The sequence below is a fragment of the Myxine glutinosa genome, chromosome 10 (genome assembly GCF_964187855.1).
Source record: "Myxine glutinosa chromosome 10, kmMyxGlut1.1, whole genome shotgun sequence".
Lineage (NCBI taxonomy): Eukaryota > Metazoa > Chordata > Myxini > Myxiniformes > Myxinidae > Myxine > Myxine glutinosa.
In genome coordinates this window covers 55,034,972-55,061,226 of record NC_136270.1, presented here as the reverse complement: position 1 = coordinate 55,061,226, position 26,255 = coordinate 55,034,972, and the positions used below count along the sequence as shown (strand labels likewise).

At 45.2% G+C, this 26,255-nt stretch overlaps 1 protein-coding gene across 2 annotated transcripts in view; it reads right to left on the bottom strand.

The window, feature by feature from the left end:
• The window catches only part of LOC137434567 (uncharacterized), a 50,095-nt gene extending 33,313 nt beyond the window's left edge, over positions 1 to 16,782 (bottom strand). Inside the window, exons 1-2 of one of the 2 annotated variants that reach the window (XM_068127714.2) lie at positions 16,661 to 16,775; positions 3,736 to 3,864 (exon numbers count right to left, since the gene is read on the bottom strand). The gene's annotated coding sequence lies outside the window, so the exon portion shown is untranslated. Of the gene's footprint in view, positions 1 to 3,735; positions 3,865 to 16,660 lie in introns of both variants that reach the window. The other variant, XM_068127715.2, reaches the window with a different exon arrangement.
• Between the last annotated feature and the right edge of the window lie 9,473 nt (positions 16,783 to 26,255).

Below are 26,255 nucleotides of genomic sequence, written 5' to 3'. Positions count from 1 at the left end.
CGCAAAGCCAACACCGGGCTCAACCGCAAAGCCAACACCGGGCTCAACCGCAAAGCCAACACCGGGCTCAACCGCAAAGCCAACACCGGGCTCAACCGCAAAGCCAACACCGGGCTCAACCGCAAAGCCAACACCGGGCTCAACCGCAAAGCCAACACCGGGCTCAACCGCTAAGCCAACACCGGGCTCAACCGCAAAGCCAACACCGGGCTCAACCGCAAAGCCAACACCGGGCTCAACCGCAAAGCCAACACCGGGCTCAACCGCAAAGCCAACACCGGGCTCAACCGCAAAGCCAACACCGGGCTCAACCGCAAAGCCAACACCGGGCTCAACCGCAAAGCCAACACCGGGCTCAACCGCAAAGCCAACACCAGGCTCAACCGCAAAGCCAACACCGGGCTCAACCGCAAAGCCAACATGAGGGTTTAATAAACATTTTTTTATAAAGTTACTCTTCTGTCTCCTGTCATACGTTGGTGTCTCCCTTAAAACACGAAGGGCACATTAGTGTCTTTATTTTCTGCCGTGATGCCGTCCAGGTGTCCGACATGCAACAGTCCATAATACATGCGAATGTCCCCATATGGAAAACTCAAGATGTTGGTAATTAATCGAGGGCCCCAGACTTCACCAGGGCCACAGATATATTCGACATTTCCTTACACAGAGGTCGAGGCTCAATGAAGAGAGCCCCCCGCCAGCATGATAAACGCTTTGAAAGAAGTTATCAGTGATAAAGAAGTGGAATCGTTGTGCTCTGTGATACACAACATAAAACTACAACAGCACACGGTAGAGCGCATACCTCCGCGTGGCTGAACACTTTCAAGAACAGTTTCCATTTTATATCCCACTGATACGCCGGATCTGGATTCGGACCTGAACCAAGATCTAATTGGCTTCTTCTTGTCACTTAACCAACTCGTCCACAAAGTTTTGTCCTTACCTGTCCACTTGAGATATCATGCTGTGCCTTTATATATTTTGGCCCCATCTCTCAAACAATTAACATTCTTGTATCCGATTCCGGATCTTCACCAAAATCTAATCATTTTGTCCTCGTCACACAACAAACATCTGCAATAAACTTCGTCCGAATCCATCAACAAGTTTTTCGGGTATCCTGCTTACAGACAGACAGACACAGACAGACAGACGTGAAAACATAACCTCCGCCCACCTTTGGTGGCGGAGGTAACTAGAGCAGCACTCAGTGGAGCGCATACCTCTTCCAGGCTTGTTCTTGTCGCCTAACAAACTCATCCACCAAGTTTTGTCATAACTCGTCCTCAACTTTTTCAGACATCATCCATGTATCGTTTTTGTCCCATCTCTCAATGGTGAAGAATCACGAAAAATTCTCAGATCAAAATTCGGATTCGAATCTTCTCCAAAATCTAATCAATTCGTCCTTGACACACTCCCAACCTGTCCACCGAGTTTCATCCAAATCCATCCATAACTTTGAGATACCACTTTTGGCCCCATCTCTCAACGTGAAGAACCACCTTTAGGGGCCATTTTACCCCGCAGAGCAGGGGTTAGCCTTTTTCGGGCACCATGGTCCCCTTTTTGGGGCACCGTGGTCCCCTTTTTTTGGCACCGTGGTCCCCTTTTTTGAGCAAAGTTTTATGGCCTGATGCCCTTCCTGCCGCCAACCTTGTTAGTCGCCTCTTGCGACACACAGGGAATTACCAGCAAGCTGGTACTCAATTTGCCGACCTTGGAAGGATGACAGGCCGAGTCAATCCACCTGGCGTTAATTCAGCGATCGCCCAGGATTCAAACCCAGGATCCTCGGATCCCAAGCCGGCACCCTAACCGCTAAGCCAATGAACCCAGGATCCTAGGATCCCAAGCCGGCACCCTAACCACTAAGCCAATGAACCCAGGATCCTAGGATCCCAAGCCGGCACCCTAACCGCTAAGCCAATGAACCCAGGATCCTAGGATCCCAAGCCGGCACCCTAACCGCTAAGCCAATGAACCCAGGATCCTAGGATCCCAAGCCGGCACCCTAACCGCTAAGCCAATGAACCCAGGATCCTAGGATCCCAAGCCGGCACCCTAACCGCTAAGCCAATGAACCCAGGATCCTAGGATCCCAAGCCGGCACCCTAACCGCTAAGCCAATGAACCCAGGATCCTAGGATCCCAAGCCGGCACCCTAACCGCTAAGCCAATGAACCCAGGATCCTAGGATCCCAAGCCGGCACCCTAACCGCTAAGCCAATGAACCCAGGATCCTAGGATCCCAAGCCGGCACCCTAACCGCTAAGCCAATGAACCCAGGATCCTAGGATCCCAAGCCGGCACCCTAACCACTAAGCCAATGAACCCAGGATCCTAGGATCCCAAGCCGGCACCCTAACCGCTAAGCCAATGAACCCAGGATCCTAGGATCCCAAGCCGGCACCCTAACCGCTAAGCCAATGAACCCAGGATCCTAGGATCCCAAGCCGGCACCCTAACCGCTAAGCCAATGAACCCAGGATCCTAGGATCCCAAGCCGGCACCCTAACCGCTAAGCCAATGAACCCAGGATCCTAGGATCCCAAGCCGGCACCCTAACCACTAAGCCAATGAACCCAGGATCCTAGGATCCCAAGCCGGCACCCTAACCGCTAAGCCAATGAACCCAGGATCCTAGGATCCCAAGCCGGCACCCTAACCGCTAAGCCAATGAACCCAGGATCCTAGGATCCCAAGCCGGCACCCTAACCGCTAAGCCAATGAACCCAGGATCCTAGGATCCCAAGCCGGCACCCTAACCGCTAAGCCAATGAACCCAGGATCCTAGGATCCCAAGCCGGCACCCTAACCGCTAAGCCAATGAACCCAGGATCCTAGGATCCCAAGCCGGCACCCTAACCGCTAAGCCAATGAACCCAGGATCCTAGGATCCCAAGCCGGCACCCTAACCGCTAAGCCAATGAACCCAGGATCCTAGGATCCCAAGCCGGCACCCTAACCGCTAAGCCAATGAACCCAGGATCCTAGGATCCCAAGCCGGCACCCTAACCGCTAAGCCAATGAACCCAGGATCCTAGGATCCCAAGCCGGCACCCTAACCACTAAGCCAATGAACCCAGGATCCTAGGATCCCAAGCCGGCACCCTAACCGCTAAGCCAATGAACCCAGGATCCTAGGATCCCAAGCCGGCACCCTAACCGCTAAGCCAATGAACCCAGGATCCTAGGATCCCAAGCCGGCACCCTAACCGCTAAGCCAATGAACCCAGGATCCTAGGATCCCAAGCCGGCACCCTAACCGCTAAGCCAATGAACCCAGGATCCTAGGATCCCAAGCCGGCACCCTAACCACTAAGCCAATGAACCCAGGATCCTAGGATCCCAAGCCGGCACCCTAACCGCTAAGCCAATGAACCCAGGATCCTAGGATCCTAAGCCGGCACCCAAACCACTAAGCCAACACCAGGCTTTCAAGGTGAAGAATCACAAAACAAAATTGTACTATCCAGATCCGGGTCCTGACTAAAAATGTGCGTTGCTGTCCTGGGGCTGGGACGGTCACCTGCATTCCCAAAAAGATTCAGGACGATTTCTTCAAAACTGTGGACAAAAATCGTGCAAGAAATAGACCAACAGAGGCTAAATAATTTTGCCAAGTAACAAAAAGGGGTGAAAACGACTTCCGTCCACCTTCGACGGCGCAGGTAAAAAATATATAAACCCCAAATATGGAATAGGATAAAAGTGACGTCGCATTACCTCTGAGGAAGTTTTCGTTGCCGATTCGGAACTTCCTCAGCCAATTTAGTGCTTGCGTTGCCTGATCATAATAGCCCTGGCGAAAAGTTGGTGGCACCAGGTGTCTGCAATTTTTCAACCACAGGTGAGCTGCAGAAAGAAAAAAAGATTAACACGTGCTGACTGAGAACAAGCTGCATGCTTCCTGAAAACCCAATAAAGCTTTTGGCCACACAGGAAAACATATCCAAGACAAGAACGGCACTTGGTAGAGAACGTACCTTCGCCAGGCTGAACAGTTTACGTTTTGTATGAACAGGTCTGCTCCGCACCTGGACCAAAATCGAATCCTAGGATTGCCTCGTTTAATGTTTTTCGATTTCCTTTTTCTTATTAACATGATTTCATACCTGTTTGACATTAAAGTTACTCGGCGAATCATTAGTCAGCATCATGAACATTTGACCCCAGTCCACGTAGGCCCATTTCCATGACTTTATGACCCTCCGTGCGGCCTCTCCCTGCCCCACTGTGTGCGGAGGGTTAGTGAGCACACCCAGGGCCCCACTGTGTGCGGAGGGTTAGTGAGCACACCCAGGGCCCCACTGTGTGCGGAGGGTTAGTGAGCACACCCAGGGCCCCACTGTGTGCGGAGGGTTAGTGAGCACACCCAGGGCCCCACTGTGTGCGGAGGGTTAGTGAGCACACCCAGGGCCCCACTGTGTGCGGAGGGTTAGTGAGCACACCCAGGGTGCTTGTTACGCTTGGCCACGAAAAGGGATGGCGGTTTAGATCCCACCGAGGAATTGACCATCCACGGTGGACGTATCATCCTTAGGGAAATATACAAAGTACAGCAAGTACCGAGTCCTTGTTTAATCCTCGAGGTTTTCACGTTCGGACGATAAACGTGCGATTTCAACCGGCTCAATAAACACTGCAGCTCCAGCGACATTTGTTTTTACGGCGGCCATTGTAATGAGGTACGCAACACTGGCACACAATAGGGTGTGCTCAGGGTCTCCTATCAATAACCCGTGTCTCCCCCACCTCAGGATACAGGCATTGTTTGTCGAGGCCCGAGACTATGCCCAGACCCACGACAAGGCCACAATTGCAGGAAACGTCTATTTCAGGTTGTTGCAGTTTTCTCACAGTTCCCATCATGAAAAATTGCGGGGGAGAGACCAAAGGGACGCGAGGCCGGACCCCCCCACCACTCGGGGATCACAATTGGCTTCCTGCAACAAACTCGACTCAACCACGCACTCAAACTCGATACATTCATATGAAAAGGTATTCACGGTAGTTTTCATCACGGACGTTAATAATAACCAAGGTGCTGCTCATTGCTCAACAAAATGGAATTATGATATCACTGGAGTACATGATATTTAGGAACATGGGAAAAAGGTCACCGCCCCGTCCCCCGAACTCACACATGCGGTTCGTTATTGCTGTACATCGGTGTTCCATGAGCCTCGACTCGAGTGTGTGCAAATGTCGGGATGACGGGAAAAAGTGAAAAATAAAATGAAGGAAAAAGGTTAGGCATTTAAAAAGGGGGAACGACAGTAAAAATGGGGAGTAGGGAGGTTTTCATAAGGTACAAAGTAGAGGAGTGGTTGTACAAGGCAGATGGAGACACGGACCGACCACCACCACCACTTACCTATACACTGCTCAAAAGCGTGATGACGATGGAGGTGCAATTAGATGGAAAATCATAACGTGGTATCATACAATCAACAACAGAATTGCTGAAAGGGACGGCCGCTAACATTACGTGGGTCACCGCACTCAGTGGCACAGGATGTAAATTGGGAGAAAAATTAGGAGGAAGGAAAGGGGAGAATATAGAGAAGGAGATCCGAGAAAAAGAAAAAACAACTTTGGGTGAAATAGAAAAATACAAACGTTATTGCAGACATAATATGTAGATATCCCCTTCGTTAATTGGGATCATGCATGGTGATAGATCATCAGTGTGGATCCAATGGAACATCCTTGATATACTAAGGTGGTTTATAGGAAATACCGTTACAGGCCGATGAAAAGCAAAAACATTCCACACAATTTAATTTGGATACTTTGATTAATTTCGGATATTTCGTTATATTTACAAAAAGCGAAACAAACTCACTATCAAGCATTTTACAAGCAGACATGGGAAGCCTCTGGCGCAGACAAATGGGAAGCCTCTGGGGCAGACAAATGGGAAGCCTCTGGGGCAGACAAATGGAAATCCTCTGGCGCAGACAAATGGGAAGCCTCTGGCGCAGACAAATGGGAGGCTTCTGGCGCAGACAAATGGGAAGCCTCTGGCGCAGACAAATGAGAAGCCTTTGGCGCAGACAAATGGGAAGCCTCTGGCGCAGACAAATGGGAAGCCTTTGGAATGGGAAGGAACTTCTATTTCTGTAACATCAATGCCAGATGTTATTACGAAAGGTCCAAAATTTTCCCAAGATAATTGCAATATTGAAAAGCAAGTATGGACAAAAACTGTCCAAAATCATCAAGACGAATGATATTGTCCACCATCGTCCCGATATTGTCCACTATTTACAGACCATTACATATTGTTATGTCGGTGAGGGTAGTGATATGTAGAGCTAGATAGATCTGTGTCGGTAACATGCTTCGTCTGTCGCGGTAAGGAATCTACCTTGTAATAAGTTCCATGTCTAGGCGGTTTGTCGGTAAGGAGTATAATTGTGAACCTACCAGGAGGTTTGAGTGATAAGTAGAGTAGGGATTAAAGAGTAGCGCCCCTGTGTGTCTTACCTGGTCAGCCAAACCTTTGTCCCTTTTGGCACCGCAACCACTTAGACACTTAGTTAGGATCTTTATTGCAACACTAAATAACGATTCCCTTCCCCTGACACGACTTCGGAAAGAAACCAGGCCGGGGCACCGCCGATGGGCGCCGCTGCCAGTTACACCTCCGACAGGCCTATCCACCTCGAGTGCCACACGCTATGACCACGGAACAGGAGACGAGGGTTGGGGTGGCGCGGTAGGCGTGAACCTCCAGCCAGCGAGTCAGTGGAGGGCACTCATTGGGTAGCCCGCCAAGGCTGACGTGACGTCACCAGCAAGGTTATTTACGAGAGCGCCGAACACCATTTTAGAGAGAGACGGAGGGAGAGAGGGAGCACATCCAGTTCTTGTTTTACACAGCTCGCTATTGCAGCTCTTCTTCGTCTTGCGCAGCCCGAGGTGAGTTGAGATATAGCCCGAGTGGAGTTCGCTTGCTGGCACGTTTGCTTCGGGAGAGCTGACTGGGACGTGGCAGGCCGATCGTGTGGGAAGACTGACCTCCCTTGGAGCCGCTGGCCTGCGTTGGACGCGTGGTGCTTGGTGCACGGACCTAGTGGTGCTCGGTGCTGGAGTGTGGGACCTCGTGGGTGCATCGGGGCCGAACGAAGCCGCGTGTGGGCAGCGGAGACAAGACGACAAGAGCCAGATAAGCCCGAGCTGCGCGTTTACACTTTACACGATGAGACATTTTCTTTCATATTCATATTCCCTCGTCTTGTTTCTGAAGTCGGTGTGTGGGATCCCAAATTAGTTACTTTTATTTCATTGCCGTCACGTTTCATTGTTTCGGGGTCCGTGAATAAATCTATATTTTTGTACATTCTGATTTGTGTTTGTCAAGTTCATTAATCCTCTTACAGGACCGGGGCTACGTCGGTGCGCTGAAGGTAACCTTTTGCCGCAGCCTTCCATTTTCCTTCTTCCTCCCGCGTTAGATAACAAAATCCGTGTTTGGTCATTGCCTCCATTAAATCCGTTTCGGTCCATCCACGACTTTCTGGTGTTAACCGGGAGCCGCGCGACAATATGAAGTAATTACATACACTGTCTTTTTTATTTAAAGTGAACAAATGTACACGGGACATCTATATCTGTTTAATTACATACATTTTTGACCGTTTGTTCATTTTTACGGCGTAGCCTGTAGGCCAATGCCATCTAGAACAGCGTTTGTCTGTATGTATGTCCCACAAACGACCACCAATCAGAGCTAAGGATCTGGTCACATGACAGAGGGACAGCATTTAGTAACCATTACAGTTTCATATTTTGCTAAAAGGAAATATAATAACCTTCAGTGGAACGCTTTGGAGTTCCAGCAGGTGTCATAAGGTAGGTTCCTGGTTTCAGAAATTCCTCAATAAAATTATGATTTTGAAATGCGATCGACACAGACCTTGCACCCAAACCCGGAAGTGAACAGATGACGACAATTCGCCGATTTGATAATATCTCAATACAATCGTGATTTAACATTATATTTTGATATATTAATACCATTGTGTTAATTTGTGATTGAAATGATGAATGATGATGTTTGGAATGTAAATATAGAAATATTGAGCTTAAAGAAGAATGAGGAAATGACGTAAGGGTTTCCATCCGTGACATTCGCGAATTCCCCATTTGCAGTTTCTCCATTGACTGGATATAGCAACATTCAGACTGGGTACGTTTTTTTGTGCAAGTTATTCACGAACCAGCTGACCATGCCTGACGTTCGAATGAAGGTGGCACAGAAAAGTATCTCCTGAGGACATACGACGTCATATCTGTGGGCAATATCCCATGTTGAATTCCAGTATTCCCAACTGAGGACATATGATGTCACATCTGTGGGTAATATCCCATGTTTAATTCCAGTATCCCCGACTGAGGACGTATGACGTCATATCTGCAGGTAATATCCCATGTTGAATTCCAGTATTCCCAACTGGGGACATATGACGTCACATCTTTGGGTAATATCCCATGTTTAATTCCAGTATCCCCTACTGAGGACATATGATGTCATATCTGTAGGTAATTTCCCATGTTGAATTCCATTATCCCCTACCGAGGACATATGATGTCATATCTGCAGGTAATATCCCATGTTGAATTCCATTATCCCCTACTGAGGACATATGACGTCACATCTGTGGGTAATATCCCATGTTGCATTCCAGTATTCCCAAACTGACGACATATGACGTCATATCTGTAGGTAATTTCCCATGTTGAATTCGATTATCCCCTACTGAGGACATATGACGTCACATCTGTAGGTAATATACCATGTCGAATTCCAGTATCCCCTACTGATGTCTCATTGTACTATTTCTTGGTGGATACCCTTCTGAAATCAATCATGACATGAGGAACATTCATGGAAAATTTGTCACTTTTGGCCACCTGATGACAGTATTTCAAAAATATTTCATGAAGCCACCTTACTAATGTGGGTTCAGGAAGCATTTCCCACTCTGTTTTGGATCAAACAATCCATGAGGGCACAGCAGTCCTATTTATGCATCAGAGGCTGGAATTCAATGTCTAGGATTTGGAATCCAGTCTTTCGAAGCAATTTGTAAAAAGAAAAAAAAAGGAGTAAAGACTGGAAAAGCCAGAGAAGACTTGGAAGCACTCTTCCATAATCCTTGATCTTGGATGGAGGAGGAAAAGCCAGGGAATACTTGGAATCGTTCAGAGGCACAAGGTGCAGCTGGTAGGGATGAAGTGGAGACATCTTGAGAAGTATTTTATGACCGTTTCGTGGAGAGAGAGAGAGAGGGGAGAGAGAGAGCGCACCTGGTAGATATGAAGAGGAGACATCTTGAGCGGGATTTGGTTATCGTTTCGTGGAGAGAGAGTGCACCTGGTAGATACGAAGTGGAGACATCTTGAGCGGGATTTGGTTATCGTTTCGTGGAGAGAGAGACCGCACCTGGTAGAGACGAAGTGGAGACATCTTGAGAAGTATTAGTCATCGCTTCGTGGAGAGAGAGAGAGAGCGCACCTGGTAGAGACGAAGTGGAGACATCTTGAGAAGTATTTGGTTCGTTTCGTGGAGAGAGCGCACCTGGTAGATATGAAGTGGAGACATCTTGAGAAGTATTTTATGACCGTTTCGTGGAGAGAGAGAGAGAGAGAGAGAGAGAGCGCAACCGGAAAGAGACGAAGTGGAGACATCTTGAAAAGTATTTGGTTATCGTTCCGTGGAGAGAGAGAGAGAGAGCGCACCTTGTAGAGACGAAGTGGAGACATCTTGAGAAGTATTTGGTTATCGTTTCGTGGAGAGAGAGACGGCACCTGGTAGAGACGAAGTGGAGACATCTTGAGAAGTATTTGGTCATCGTTTCGTGGAGAGGGAGAGAGCACACCTGGTAGAGACTAAGTGGAGACATCTTGAGAAGTATTTAGTCATCGTTTCATGGAGAAAGAGAGCGCACCTGGTAGATACGAAGTCGAGACATCTTGAGCGGTATTTGGTTATGGTTTCGTGGAGAGAGAGACCGCACCTGGTAGAGACGAAGTGCAGACATCTTGAGCGGTATTTGGTTATCGTTTCGTGGAGAGAGAGACCGCACCTGGTAGAGACGGAGTGGAGACATCTTGGGCGGTATTTGGTTATGGTTTCTTGGAGAGAGAGACCGCACCTGGTTGAGACGAAGCGCAGACATCTTGAGCGGTATTTCGTTATCGTTTCGTGAAGAGAGAGCGAGAGCGCACCTGGTCGAGACATCTTGAGAAGTATTTTATGATCGTTTCGTGGAGAGAGGAGAGAGGAGAGAGAGGAGAGAGGAGAGAGAGGAGAGAAGAGAGAGGAGAGAGGAGAGAGGAGAGGAATGCGCATGTGCAAGATTGGAGGTCTCGTCTCTTCAAAGCTGTCCATGCGCGCTCGCTTTCGAAGTTAAGTAACTTTTCACAATTGCGTTTTTGTCGAAACTGGTCTTGTATGTACCTATTGGGGTGTCTTTAATAGTATTCTTGGCGTTGGTTTTTCATACCTGTGTACAGAATCGTCGGTCTTTCTTATCGCGTATTCTGAGGCCTAAGTGTAGTACTAGGCTACCGTGTCCCACTTTGGCTTGAGGCTTTGTTTTTGTCTCAGCGGCTCTCCGATCGCGCTGCAATTATTTTCCGGTCTCTGTTTTTCACGGTCTTTTCATCCCATACTTCCTTGTTTTAAAATCTCAAAAAAAAACAAAACAAACAAACAAACAAAAAAACATTTCCTTCTGTTCTTATTCGTTTATTCGTTCTTATTTGTTCGTTCGTTCTTCGACCACGTTGTTTGTGATCACGTTGTTAAAAAATGTCTCATCTGAACCCTGAAGACCTGTATTCTGTCATATTCTATAACACCTTTTTCTTCTTCTTCTATAAAAGGATGCTTTCGACTTGCTCACCAAATCAATTCATTCCAAAAAAAAATTCCATCTCTTATAGTGCATCTTTCATTCATTCCCTAAACTCTCCAGCACTCCATCCTCCCTCCAGCGTCCTCAAACGTATTTTTGACTCGAATGTCTCAAGAAACTCATTTTGCAATAAATGTTCGTTTCCCATTAATCGTACATTTTTCAAAATCCCATCACCCCAAAATCCCATTTCCCATCACCCCTCCCCTCTAAATCTACCCCCTTGCCCCTCCCCTCCAAATCATCCCCATCACCCATCTCTTTCAAATCTTCCCAATCACCCATTCCTTTCAAATCTCCCCCCACACCCCTCCCCTCCGAGACTGTCCCTCGCTCCTCCCCTCCTAGACTCCCCTCTCACCCCTCCCCCTCAAAGCGTCCTCCCCGCTTCTTCCCCCTTCCAACTTTCACCTTCATCTCCCTCAACCTTCTGCCTCGCTCTTCCCCCTCGTCAAATAACACCTCACTGCGCCTCTCCCAATCACTATCAAACCTTTTGTCTGCCCCATTCTTCCCTTTCTCCAAGCTATTCTGTAATCTCCGACACACCTTCAACAGCTCTCCCTACCTCTTCCTCCTCTTCCACATCTTACCCTACCGCTCCCCCCCCCCCCCCCCTGTTCTGTATCCGATGCTCCCCCTTCCTCTTCCTTAACAGTATGGACCTCAAACATCCGGGGCCTTCGCTCAAACTTGTCTGATCTCTCCATACAGGTTGCTTCTGACAAACCAGACGTGATCTGCTTAACAGAAACTTTCCTCCTTCATGATGTCTCTGATTCCTTGGTATCTCTCCCAGGTTACTCCCTCCTCCGGTATGATAGACCTGAGCCTCGTCCTGGAGGTGGGGTTGCTATCTTTATAAAAAAACTCTCTTCCTCACTCGCCCTGCACTGCCCTCTCTCCACCTCACCGCCAGGAATACCTTTGGCTACGGCTTCCCCTTCGCTCCCACCTTTTGTTCATATGTGTGTTGTACTGTCCACCAAACAGTGATGACTCCATCTACATCTCGCTGTCTGAGAATATGGACCAACTTCGATCTACCCATCCCAACTCTCTCTTCCTCATATGTGGTGATTTCAACTGTCACCATGCCAGTTGGCTGGGTGTGGGTACCTCTCTCACCAGCCATGGCTCTTCAGCAAAGGACTTCTGTGACTCACTGGGACTGACACAATCTGTCAATTTCCCGACCCGGATTTCAGTCAACGGAGCATCTTCTCTTCTGGACTTGGTTATGACTAACTTCCCTGAAAATGTCTGCTGCTCTTCTTCTGCTCCAATCGGCTCTTCTGATCATGTGCTTGTTAAAGTGGACATCTCTCTGACCATTCTCAGAGAGCCTCCTCAGCGTCGACGAGTCTGGCATTTCACTCAGGCCAACAAGCACGGTCTTCAAGCAGCCATCAATCATCTGGACTGGTCTCCCATCTCTACTGCCTCTGACATAAATTCTTCCTGGGAATTCTTCCAAAGCAAACTGCTCTCTCTCATGCACAGATTTATCCCATCTCGTCTTCTGTTGTCATACCCTTCCTCCCGACCATGGTACACGGAATCTTGTGGTGAGGATATTGCCCAGAAACAACTTGCTTTCGTCTCCTGGAAAGCAAATCCAACGGAAGGAAATCTCATTTCCTTTCACAAAGCCCGAAACAAGTGTGTGTCCACCCTCAGGAGAGCCAGGAAAAAATATCTCTCCGTTCTCAGGACCGAACTATCTTATCTGTCTCCCTCTTCCAAATCCTGGTGGCGTCTGGTCAAATCTGTTTCTGATGTTTGTTCCCCCTCCATCCCCTCCCTCACCTCAAATGGCCACACGGCTGACTGCGCACGTGAAAAAGCTGAATGCCTCAACTCTGTGTTTGCCTCTAAATCTTGTGTCCTAAACCCATCCCTCTCTGTACCCACCGTACCCAGTCGTACGCAGCTGCTCCTGGACTCTGTGCCCTTTCCTCCTGACAAGGTGGAAAAGTTTCTGTCAACCCTCGACTCGGATTCTGCAACTGGACCTGACGGCATCAGCCCACGGGTCCTAAAATTCTGTTCTTCCGCTCTTTCACTGCCTCTCTCTGTTCTCTTCACCCTCTCTTTTGCTCAAGGTCATCTTCCATCTGCTTGGAAATCTGCCAACATCACCGCTTTGCACAAAAAAGGTGCAAAAACAGATCCCAGCAACTACAGACCAATCAGCCTTCTCCCAATTATCAGCAAAGTCATGGAATCCATCATTGCTTCAGATATTAAATCTTTCCTCTTCTCCAATGGTTTGATCTCTGATCATCAATTTGGTTTCAGACCTGGACACTCTACTCTGGACATGCTGCTTCTGCTTTCTCAACAATGGATGGAGGTCCTCAATGCCAAACAGGAAATTAGAGCAGTCTCCCTTGACATATCACGTGCCTTCGATACGGTCTGGCACCCCGCTCTGCTCACCAAACTCTCCTCTTTTGGTATCCATGGAAATCTCCACGCATGGCTGGCGGACTTCCTCTCTAGTCGTAGTCAACGTGTGGCCCTGAATGGGTTTCTCTCATCTCCTCTTCCTGTTCAGGCTGGAGTTCCACAAGGCAGTGTTCTGGGCCCTGTGCTTTTTCTGGTCTTCATCAATGATCTCTCTGACTCTCTTGAAAATCCTCTGTATCTCTTTGCTGATGACTCTACTCTCTGTCGCTCCATTCTTCATCCCTCAGATCGGCAGTCTGCTGCCTCCTCACTCTCTGCAGACCTGGACAAAATCACAGACTGGGCAAACAAGTGGAACATGTCTTTCAATCCTGACAAATCTCACACTCTTACGATGTCTCTCCGAAAAGACCGACTGGACAACCCTCCCATCCACTTTCTGAATAATCCTCTCCAAGAAGTTCTGTCACTCAAGCTTTTGGGTCTCACTATCTGCCATGATCTTTCCTGGGAAAACCACATTTCAAATCTGGCCTCCAAAGCCAGTCGCCGACTGGGCATCCTCCGTCGTGCGAAGTCCTTCCTTGGCACACCTGAGCTCCTCACCACATACAAGGCTTTCATCCGCAGCTCAATGGAATACTGCTCTCCCCTCTGGGCTGGTGCTCCTGCCTCACACCTAGCTCGTCTTCACGCTGTTGAAACCAAAGCATTCAGAATCATTGGAATCTCCCGCGATGAAGCTAACTCCAAGGGCCTCTCACTCACTCACCGCAGGCAGGTTGGTGGTCTTTCCATCTTCTACCGACTCCTCTCTGGCCTTGCCCCCCCAGCTCTCTCTGGGCTCTGTCCCGCAAATATTCCTTCAGGTCGCACAAGATCTGCCTGCAACCCTCTTATGGTCAAACTGCCAAAATCAAGACTCTCTGCTCACGTTCACTCCTCTTTTCTCCTGCCTCTGGAACAAACTCCCTCACTCTCTTCAATCCCACTCCACCCTCCAGGTCTTTAAAACAGCTGTTCACCACCATCTCTTATCTTCCCCCATCCAAAACCTTGATCTTTTCTACCCCCGCTAATTTCACCCCAATTCCACTTTTTTGAAATACCAACTTCTGTCCTGGAAGTCCTTGGTGTCCTTGTGTTTTATACTTCTCCCTCCATCCCCCCCCCCTTCCCACACCTCCTCCCTCCAAGCCCTCTCCCTTCCACACATCTCCCTGCTCTCAAATGTTGTGTTTGTGTGCTTCCCCTTCTCTCCCCATCTTGTTTTCCGCTCCCTCTTTTTGTGTGTTTTGTTTGTCTGGTTGATTTGTTTGTGAAGTAAATGTTAGCTCTTTCACGAGCCTCGATTCAGTATACAAAAAAAAAAAAAAAAAAAAAAAAAAAGAGAGGAGAGAGGAGAGAGGAGAGAGGAGAGAGGAGAGAGAGAGAGAGAGAGAGAGAGAGAGAGAGAGAGCAACCGGGAAGAGACGAAGTGGAGACATCTTGAATAGTATTTGGTCATCGTTTCGTGGAGAGAGCGCACCTGGTAGACATGAAGTGGAGACATCTTGAGAAGTATTTTATGACCGTTTCGTGGAGAAAGAGAGCGCACCTTGTAGAGACGAAGTGGAGACATCTTGAGAAGTATTTGGTCATCGTTTCGTGGAGAGAGCGCACCTGGTAGATATGAAGTGGAGACATCTTGAGAAGTATTTTATGACCGTTTCGTGGAGAGAGAGAGAGAGAGCACACCTGGTAGATATGAGGTGGAGACATCTTGAGAAGTATTTTATGACCGTTTCGTGGAGAAAGAGAGCGCACCTTGTAGAGACGAAGTAGAGACATCTTGAGAAGTATTTGGTCATCGTTTCGTGGAGAAAGAGAGCGCACCTGGTAGATATGAGGTGGAGACATCTTGAGAAGTATTTTATGACCGTTTCGTGGAGAGAGAGAGATAGCGCAACCGGGAAGAGACGAAGTGGAGACATCTTGAGAAGTATTTGGTCATCGTTTCGTGGAGAGAGCGCACCTGGTAGATATGAAGTGGAGACATCTTGAGAAGTATTTTATGACCGTTTCGTGGAGAAAGAGAGCGCACCTGGTAGATATGAGGTGGAGACATCTTGAGAAGTATTTTATGACCGTTTCGTGGAGAAAGAGAGCGCACCTTGTAGAGACGAAGTAGAGACATCTTGAGAAGTATTTGGTCATCGTTTCGTGGAGAAAGAGAGCGCACCTGGTAGATATGAGGTGGAGACATCTTGAGAAGTATTTTATGACCGTTTCGTGGAGAGAGAGAGATAGCGCAACCGGGAAGAGACGAAGTGGAGACATCTTGAGAAGTATTTGGTCATCGTTTCGTGGAGAGAGCGCACCTGGTAGATATGAAGTGGAGACATCTTGAGAAGTATTTTATGACCGTTTCGTGGAGAAAGAGAGCGCACCTGGTAGATATGAGGTGGAGACATCTTGAGAAGTATTTTATGACCGTTTCGTGGAGAAAGAGAGCGCACCTTGTAGAGATGAAGTAGAGACATCTTGAGAAGTATTTGGTCATCGTTTCGTGGAGAAAGAGAGCGCACCTGGTAGATATGAGGTGGAGACATCTTGAGAAGTATTTTATGACCGTTTCGTGGAGAAAGAGAGCGCACCTGGTAGAGACGAAGTAGAGACATCTTGAGAAGTATTTGGTCATCGTTTCGTGGAGAAAGAGAGCGCACCTGGTAGATATGAGGTGGAGACATCTTGAGAAGTATTTTATGACCGTTTCGTGGAGAAAGAGAGCGCACCTGGTAGAGACGAAGTAGAGACATCTTGAGAAGTATTTGGTCATCGTTTCGTGGAGAAAGAGAGCGCACCTGGTAGATATGAGGTGGAGACATCTTGAGAAGTATTTTATGACCGTTTCGTGGAGAAAGAGAGCGCCACTGGTAGAGACGAAGTGGAGACATCTTGAGAAGTATTTGGTCATCGTTTCGTAGAGATAGAGATAGAGAGAACCTAGTAAAGACAAAGTGGAAACACCTTGAGCGGTTTTTGGTTACCGGTTCGTGGAGCGCGCGCAGAGATGGCGCAGGAAGGTGGACTGGCTGCACGTGACGTCATTGGCCTTTATTAATTTCCGATATCTTTAGCTTCGCTCACATTGATATTTCCAGGACAATCACGCGCCTAATCACGAGTCGCAGGTGTGCTCTGCCCCACGAGGTATGCAAGGTGATTGTTATATTAACGGTGACGTTGACACGGATCGCACCTTCACAATCGCATTTGAACCAATCGTGACGCATGAAGAAACGATGTAAAAGGAAAAGAACCCTTACCGCACACCACAACCAGGGCAAGGTCGCGCACACTAAAGCCGTAAAGGTACGAGTCGTTGGTTTCACCACTCGGACCCGCACACCTTGCTCGCCGCTCCTCTCGATCCGTCGGTCACCCGCGCAGACACGCGCCTACATCCCATGAAGGATACGCCCCATTCAGCCGTCAATCATACGTGTGTCCCAGCCCCGAGCTGTCCACGCCTACATCCCATGAAGGACACGCCCCATTCAGCCGTCAATCATACGTGTGTCCCCGCCCCGAGCTGTCCACGCCGACATCTCTTCGCCCACCTATTAATAAAGCGAACATTTTAAACAGCAAATTCGAACAGGTATGTCTTGTATCGACCTGGTGTCGAGATTCAAAACTAAAATCGCACGTGTTATAAAAAGATAAAAATCAATAAACAGATTATGTAAATTAAAACATGCATTATAGTTATCGTAAAGAGTGACAATCTTGGTTGCAAGGAAGACACGCTTGGATGTAAGGAAGCCAAGCTTGAATGTAAGGAAGACAAGCTAGGATGTAAGGAAGACACGCTTGGATGTAAGGAAGACAAGCTAGGATGTAAGGAAGACACGCTTGGATGTAAGGAAGACAAGCTTGGATGTAAGGAAGACAATATTGGATGTAAGGAGGCAAGCTTGGATGTAAGATAGAAAGCTTGGATGTAATGAAGACGAGCTTGGATGCAAGGAAGACACGCTTGGATGTAAGGAAGACACGCTATGATGTAAGGAAGACAACCTTGGATGTAAGGAAGCCAAGTTTGGATGTAAGGCGGACAAGCTTGGATGTAAGGAAGACACGCTTGGATGTAAGGAAGACAAGCTTGGATGTAAGGAAGACAATATTGGATGTAAGGAGGCAAGCTTGGATGTAAGGAAGATGTAAGGATGTAAGGAAGACAGTCTTGGGTGTAAGGAAGACAAGCTTGTATGTAAGGAAGACAATCTTGGATGTAAGGAAGACACGTTTGGAGGTAAGGAAGACAAGCTTTGATGTAAGGAAGACAATCTTGGATGTAAGGAAGACAATCTTGGATGTAAGGAAGACAATCTTGGATGTAGGGAAGACAATCTTCGATGTAAGGAAGACATGCTTGGATGTAAGGAAGACATGCTAGGATGTAAGGCAGACAAGCTTGGCATAGTCGTTGATTCTGGGGATGGTAGTTGATTCTGGGGATGGTAGTTTATCCTGGGCATGGTAGTCGATTGTGGGGATGGTAGTTTATCCTGGGAATGGTAGTTTATTCTGGGGATGGTAGTTGATTCTGGGGATGATAGTTTATCCTGGGAATGGTAGTTTATTCTGGGGATGGTAGTTGATTCTGGGGATGGTAGTTTATCCTGGGCATGGTAGTTTATTCTGGGAATGGTAGTTTATTCTGGGAATGGTAGTTTATTCTGGGAATGGGAGTTTATTCTGGTATGGTACCGGTAGTCGATTATGGGCATGGTAGTCGATTGTGGGGATGGTAGTTTATCCTGGGCATGGTAGTTTATTCTGGGAATGGTAGTTTATTCTGGTATGGTACCGGTAGTCGATTGTGGGGATGGTAGTTTATCCTGGGCATGGTAGTTTATTCTGGGAATGGTAGTTTATTCTGGGAATGGGAGTTTATTCTGGTATGGTACCGGTAGTCGATTATGGGCATGGTAGTTGATTCTGGGAATGGTAGTTTATTCTGGGAATGGTAGTTTATTCTGGGAATGGGAGTTTATTCTGGGAATGGTAGTTTATTCTGGGATGGTAGTTTATTCTGAGGATGGTAGTTTATTCTGGGAATGGTAGTTTATTCTGAGGATGGTAGTTTATTCTGGGAATGGTAGTTTATTCTGGGATGGTAGTTTATTCTGGGCATGGTAGTTGATTCTGGGAATGGTAGTTTATTCTGGGAATGGTAGTTTATTCTGAGGATGGTAGTTTATTCTGGGAATTGTAGTTTATTCTGTGATGGTAGTTTATTCTGGGCATGGTAGTTTATTCTGGGCATGGTAGTTTATTCTGAGGATGGTAGTTGATTCTGGGGATGGTAGTTTATCCTGGGCATGGTAGTCGATTGTGGGGATGGTAGTTTATCCTGGGCATGGTAGTTTATTCTGGGAATGGTAGTTTATTCTGGTATGGTACCGGTAGTCGATTGTGGGGATGGTAGTTTATCCTGGGCATGGTAGTTTATTCTGGGAATGGTAGTTTATTCTGGGAATGGGAGTTTATTCTGGTATGGTACCGGTAGTCGATTATGGGCATGGTAGTTGATTCTGGGAATGGTAGTTTATTCTGGGAATGGTGGTTTATTCTGAGGATGGTAGTTTATTCTGGGATGGTAGTTTATTCTGGGCATGGTAGTTGATTCTGGGAATGGTGGTTTATTCTGGGCATGATAGTTTATTCTGGGAATGGTGGTTTATTCTGGGAATGGTGCTTTATTCTGGGAATGGTGGTTTATTCTGGGAATGGTGGTTTATTCTGGGAATGGTGGTTTATTCTGGGCATGATAGTTTATTCTGGGCATGATAGTTTATTCTGGGCATGATAGTTTATTCTGAGGATGGTAGTTTATTCTGGGAATGGTGGTTTATTCTGGGAATGGTGGTTTATTCTGGGAATGGTGGTTTATTCTGAGGATGGTAGTTTATTCTGGGAATGGTGGTTTATTCTGAGGATGGTAGTTTATTCTGGGAATGGTGGTTTATTCTGGGCATGGTAGTTTATTCTGGGCATGATAGTTTATTCTGGGCATGATAGTTTATTCTGAGGATGGTAGTTTATTCTGGGAATGGTGGTTTATTCTGGGAATGGTGCTTTATTCTGGGAATGGTGGTTTATTCTGGGAATGGTGGTTTATTCTGGGAATGGTGGTTTATTCTGGGAATGGTGGTTTATTCTGTGAATGGTGGTTTATTCTGGGATGGTAGTTTATTCTGGGATGGTAGTTTATTCTGAGGATGGGAGTTTATTCTGGGAATGGTAGTTTATTCTGGGATGGTAGTTTATTCTGAGGATGGTAGTTTATTCTGGGAATGGTAGTTTATTCTGGGAATGGTAGTTTGTTCTGGGAATGGTAGTTTATTCTGGGATGGTAGTTTATTCTGGGCATGGTAGTTGATTCTGGGAATGGTAGTTTATTCTGGGATGGTAGTTTATTCTGGGATGGTAGTTTATTCTGGGAATGGTAGTTTATTCTGGGAATGGTGGTTTATTCTGAGGATGGTAGTTTATTCTGGGAATTGTAGTTTATTCTGGGAATGGTAGTTTATTCTGGGAATGGTAGTTTATTCTGGGAATGGTAGTTTATTCTGGGAATGGTAGTTTATTCTGGGAATGGTAGTTTATTCTGGGAATGGTAATTTATTCTGGGGATGGTAGTTTATTCTGGGAATGGTGGTTTATTCTGAGGATGGTAGTTTATTCTGGGAATTGTAGTTTATTCTGTGATGGTAGTTTATTCTGGGAATGGTAGTTTATTCTGGGAATGGTGGTTTATTCTGAGGATGGTAGTTTATTCTGGGATGGTAGTTTATTCTGGGGATGGTAGTTTATTCTGGGAATGGTGGTTTATTCTGAGGATGGTAGTTTATTCTGGGAATTGTAGTTTATTCTGGGAATGGTGGTTTATTCTGGGCATGGTAGTTGATTCTGGGAATGGTAGTTTATTCTGTGAATGGTAGTTTATTCTGAGGATGGTAGTTTATTCTGGGAATGGTAGTTTATTCTGGGGATGGTAGTTTATTCAGGGAATGGTAGTTGATTCTGGGAATGGTAGTTTATTCTGTGAATGGTAGTTTATTCTGAGGATGGTAGTTTATTCTGGGAATGGTAGTTTATTCTGGGGATGGTAGTTTATTCTGGAATGGTAGTTTATTCTGGGGATGGTAGTTTATTCTGGGAATGGTAGTTTATTCTGTGATGGTAGTTTATTCTGTGATGGTAGTTTATTCTGGGAATGGTAGTTTATTCTGGGAATGGTAGTTTATTCTGGGAATGGTAGTTTATTCTGGGGATGGTAGTTTATTCTGGGGATGGTAGTTTATTCTGGGAATGGTAGTTTATTCTGGGGATGGTAGTTTATTCTGGGGATGGTAGTTTATTCTGGGAATGGTAGTTTATTCTGGGAATGGTAGTTTATTCTGGGAATGGTAGTTTATTCTGGGGATGGTAGTTTATTCTGGGAATGGTGGTTTATTCTGAGGATGGTAGTTTATTCTGGGATGGTAGTTTATTCTGGGGATGGTAGTTTATACTGGGCATGGTAGTTTATTCTGGGGATGGTAGTTTATTCTGGGAATGGTAGTGTATTCCGGGAATGGTAGTTTATTCTGGGGATGGTAGTTTATTCTGGGGATGGTAGTTTATTCTGGGAATGGTAGTTTATTCTGGGGATGGTAGTTTATTCTGGGGATGGTAGTTTATTCTGGGAATGGTAGTTTATTCTGGGAATGGTAGTTTATTCTGGGGATGGTAGTTTATTCTGGGAATGGTGGTTTATTCTGGGAATGGTAGTTTATTCTGGGAATGGTAGTTTATTCTGGGGATGGTAGTTTATTCTGGGGATGGTAGTTTATCCTGGGGATGGTAGTTTATTCTGGGAATGGTGGTTTATTCTGGGGATGGTAGTTTCTTCTGGGGATGGTAGTTTATTCTGGGGATGGTAGTTTATTCTGGGGATGGTAGTTTATTCTGGGAATGGTGGTTTATCCTGGGGATGGTAGTTTATTCTGGGATGGTAGTTTATTCTGGGAATGGTAGTTTATTCTGGGAATGGTGGTTTATTCTGAGGATGGTAGTTTATTCTGGGATGGTAGTTTATCCTGGGGATGGTAGTTTATTCTGGGCATGGTAGTTGATTCTGGGAATGGTAGTTTATTCTGTGAATGGTAGTTTATTCTGAGGATGGTAGTTTATTCTGGGAATGGTAGTTTAATCTGGGGATGGTAGTTTATTCTGCAATGGTAGTTTATTCTGGGAATGGTAGTTTATTCTGTGATGGTAGTTTATTCTGGAATGGTAGTTTATTCTGGAATGGTAGTTTATTCTGGGAATGGTAGTTTATTCTGTGATGGTAGTTTATTCTGGGAATGGTAGTTTATTCTGGAATGGTAGTTTATTCTGGGAATGGTAGTTTATTCTGTGATGGTAGTTTATTCTGTGATGGTAGTTTATTCTGGGATGGTAGTTTATTCTGTGATGGTAGTTTAATTCTGTGATGGTAGTTTATTCTGGGAATGGTAGTTTATTCTGGGAATGGTAGTTTATTCTGGGATGGTAGTTTATTCTGTGATGGTAGTTTATTCTGTGATGGTAGTTTATTCTGGGCATGATAGTTTATTCTGGGAATGGTAGTTTAATCTGGGGATGGTAGTTTTTTCTGGGCATGGTAGTTTATTCTGTGATGGTAGTTTATTCTGTGATGGTAGTTTATTCTGGGATGGTAGTTTATTCTGGGCATGGTAGTTTATTCTGGGCATGGTAGTTTTTCTGGGCATGGAAGTTTATTCTGTGATGGTAGTTTATTCTGTGATGGTAGTTTATTCTGGGATGGTAGTTTATTCTGGGAATGGTAGTTTATTCTGGGCATGGTAGTTTTTTCTGGGCATGGTAGTTTATTCTGTGATGGTAGTTTATTCTGTGATGGTAGTTTATTCTGGGATGGTAGTTTATTCTGTGATGGTAGTTTAAATCTGTGATGGTAGTTTATTCTGGGAATGGTAGTTTATTCTGGGAATGGTAGTTTATTCTGGGCATGATAGTTTATTCTGGGCATGGTAGTTTATTCTGGGAATGGTAGTTTATTCTGTGATGGTAGTTTATTCTGTGATGGTAGTTTATTCTGGGATGGTAGTTTATGCTGTGATGGTAGTTTATTCTGTGATGGTAGTTTATTCTGGGAATGGTAGTTTATTCTGGGAATGGTAGTTTATTCTGGGATGGTAGTTTATTCTGTGATGGTAGTTTATTCTGTGCATGATAGTTTATTCTGGGCATGATAGTTTATTCTGGGCATGGTAGTTTATTCTGGGCATGGTAGTTTATTCTGGGCATGATAGTTTATTCTGGGCATGATAGTTTATTCTGGGCATGATAGTTTATTCTGGGCATGATAGTTTATTCTGGGCATGGTAGTTTATTCTGGGCATGGTAGTTTATTCTGGGCATGATAGTTTATTCTGGGCATGGTAGTTTATTCTGGGCATGGTAGTTTATTCTGGGCATGATAGTTTATTCTGGGCATGGTAGTTTATTCTGGGCATGATAGTTTATTCTGGGCATGGTAGTTTATTCTGGGCATGATAGTTTATTCTGGGCATGATAGTTTATTCTGGGCATGGTAGTTTATTCTGGGCATGGTAGTTTATTCTGGGCATGATAGTTTATTCTGGGCATGGTAGTTTATTCTGGGCATGGTAGTTTATTCTGGGCATGATAGTTTATTCTGGGCATGATAGTTTATTCTGGGCATGACAGTTTATTCTGGGCATGATAGTTTATTCTGGGCATGATAGTTTATTCTGGGCATGGTCGTTTATTCTGGGCATGATAGTTTATTCTGGGCATGATAGTTTATTCTGGGCATGATAGTTTATTCTGGGCATGATAGTTTATTCTGGGCATGATAGTTTATTCTGGGCATGATAGTTTATTCTGGGCATGATAGTTTATTCTGGGCATGATAGTTTATTCTGGGCATGGTAGTTTATTCTGGGCATGATAGTTTATTCTGGGCATGATAGTTTATTCTGGGCATGATAGTTTATTCTGGGCATGATAGTTTATTCTGGGCATGATAGTTTATTCTGGGCATGGTAGTTTATTCTGGGCATGATAGTTTATTCTGGGCATGATAGTTTATTCTGGGCATGATAGTTTATTCTGGGCATGGTAGTTTATTCTGGGCATGATAGTTTATTCTGGGCATGGTAGTTTATTCTGGGCATGATAGTTTATTCTGGGCATGATAGTTTATTCTGGGCATGGTAGTTTATTCTGGGCATGGTAGTTTATTCTGGGCATGATAGTTTATTCTGGGCATGGTAGTTTATTCTGGGCATGGTAGTTTATTCTGGGCATGATAGTTTATTCTGGGCATGATAGTTTATTCTGGGCATGATAGTTTATTCTGGGCATGGTAGTTTATTCTGGGCATGATAGTTTATTCTGTGCATGATAGTTTATTCTGGGCATGATAGTTTATTCTGGGCATGGTAGTTTATTCTGTGCATGATAGTTTATTCTGGGCATGATAGTTTATTCTGGGCATGGTAGTTTATTCTGGGCATGGTAGTTTATTCTGGGCATGATAGTTTATTCTGGGCATGGTAGTTTATTCTGGGCATGGTAGTTTATTCTGGGCATGATAGTTTATTCTGGGCATGGTAGTTTATTCTGGGCATGGTAGTTTATTCTGGGCATGATAGTTTATTCTGGGCATGGTAGTTTATTCTGGGCATGGTAGTTTATTCTGGGCATGATAGTTTATTCTGGGCATGATAGTTTATTCTGGGCATGATAGTTTATTCTGGGCATGGTAGTTTATTCTGGGCATGATAGTTTATTCTGGGCATGATAGTTTATTCTGGGCATGGTAGTTTATTCTGGGCATGATAGTTTATTCTGTGCATGATAGTTTATTCTGGGCATGATAGTTTATTCTGGGCATGGTAGTTTATTCTGGGCATGGTAGTTTATTCTGGGCATGATAGTTTATTCTGGGCATGATAGTTTATTCTGGGCATGATAGTTTATTCTGGGCATGATAGTTTAATCTGGGCATGGTAGTCGATTCTGGGCATGATAGTTTATTCTGGGCATGATAGTTTAATCTGGGCATGGTAGTCGATTCTGGGCATGATAGTTTATTCTGGGCATGGTAGTTTTTTCTGGGCATGGTAGTTTATTCTGTGATGGTAGTTTATTCTGTGATGGTAGGTTATTCTGGGCATGATAGTTTATTCTGGGCATGATAGTTTATTCTGGGCATGGTAGTTTTTTCTGGGCATGGTAGTTTATTCTGTGATGGTAGTTTATTCTGTGATGGTAGTTTATTCTGGGATGGTAGTTTATTCTGTGATGGTAGTTTATTCTGTGATGGTAGTTTATTCTGGGATGGTAGTTTATTCTGGGAATGGTAGTTTATTCTGGGAATGGTAGTTTATTCTGGGCATGATAGTTTATTCTGGGCATGGTAGTTTATTCTGGGAATGGTAGTTTATTCTGTGATGGTAGTTTATTCTGTGATGGTAGTTTATTCTGTGATGGTAGTTTATTCTGTGATGGTAGTTTATTCTGGGAATGGTAGTTTATTCTGGGAATGGTAGTTTATTCTGTGATGGTAGTTTATTCTGGGAATGGTAGTTTATTCTGTGATGGTAGTTTATTCTGGGAATGGTAGTTTATTCTGGGCATGATAGTTTATTCTGGGCATGGTAGTTTATTCTGGGAATGGTAGTTTATTCTGTGATGGTAGTTTATTCTGGGCATGGTAGTTTATTCTGTGATGGTAGTTTATTCTGGGAATGGTAGTTTATTCTGTGATGGTAGTTTATTCTGTGATGGTAGTTTATTCTGTGATGGTAGTTTATTCTGGGATGGTAGTTTATTCTGGGAATGGTAGTTTATTCTGGGAATGGTAGTTTATTCTGGGCATGATAGTTTATTCTGGGCATGGTAGTTTATTCTGGGAATGGAAGTTAATTCTGTGATGGTAGTTTATTCTGTGATGGTAGTTTATTCTGTGATGGTAGTTTATTCTGTGATGGTAGTTTATTCTGTGATGGTAGTTTATTCTGGGAATGGTAGTTTATTCTGGGAATGGTAGTTTATTCTGTGATGGTAGTTTATTCTGGGAATGGTAGTTTATTCTGTGATGGTAGTTTATTCTGGGAATGGTAGTTTATTCTGGGCATGATAGTTTATTCTGGGCATGATAGTTTATTCTGTGATGGTAGTTTATTCTGGGAATGGTAGTTTATTCTGTGATGGTAGTTTATTCTGGGAATGGTAGTTTATTCTGGGCATGATAGTTTATTCTGGGCATGGTAGTTTATTGGCGCTGAGGAAGCGCCTCTAGCGAATGACTTCCAGCCAGTGTAACGCTAATTCCTGTCACAGGAATTCTGAGATCATATAAGTGGGCGTGGCAGTTCCTGATTGGTTCGTGTTGGGGAACGCCTTCTCGCTGCCGACGTGACGTAAATTCGCGCACGCGCACTGGTGAAGCTTACTCGATCTTACTCGATCCCATATTACATGTACTTTCATTGCATACAAATTATACTTCCTCCTAGAAATTCCATGCCCGAACCTCAGCGCAATCCAAGAGGATTCACTTGTTCTGGGAATGGTAGTTTATTCTGTGATGATAGTTTATTCTGGGAATGGTAGTTTATTCTGTGATGGTAGTTTATTCTGGGCATGATAGTTTATTCTGGGCATGGTAGTTTATTCTGGGTATGATAGTTTATTCTGGGCATGGTAGTTTATTCTGGGCATGATAGTTTATTCTGGGCATGATAGTTTATTCTGGGCATGATAGTTTAATCTGGGCATGGTAGTCGATTCTGGGCATGATAGTTTATTCTGGGC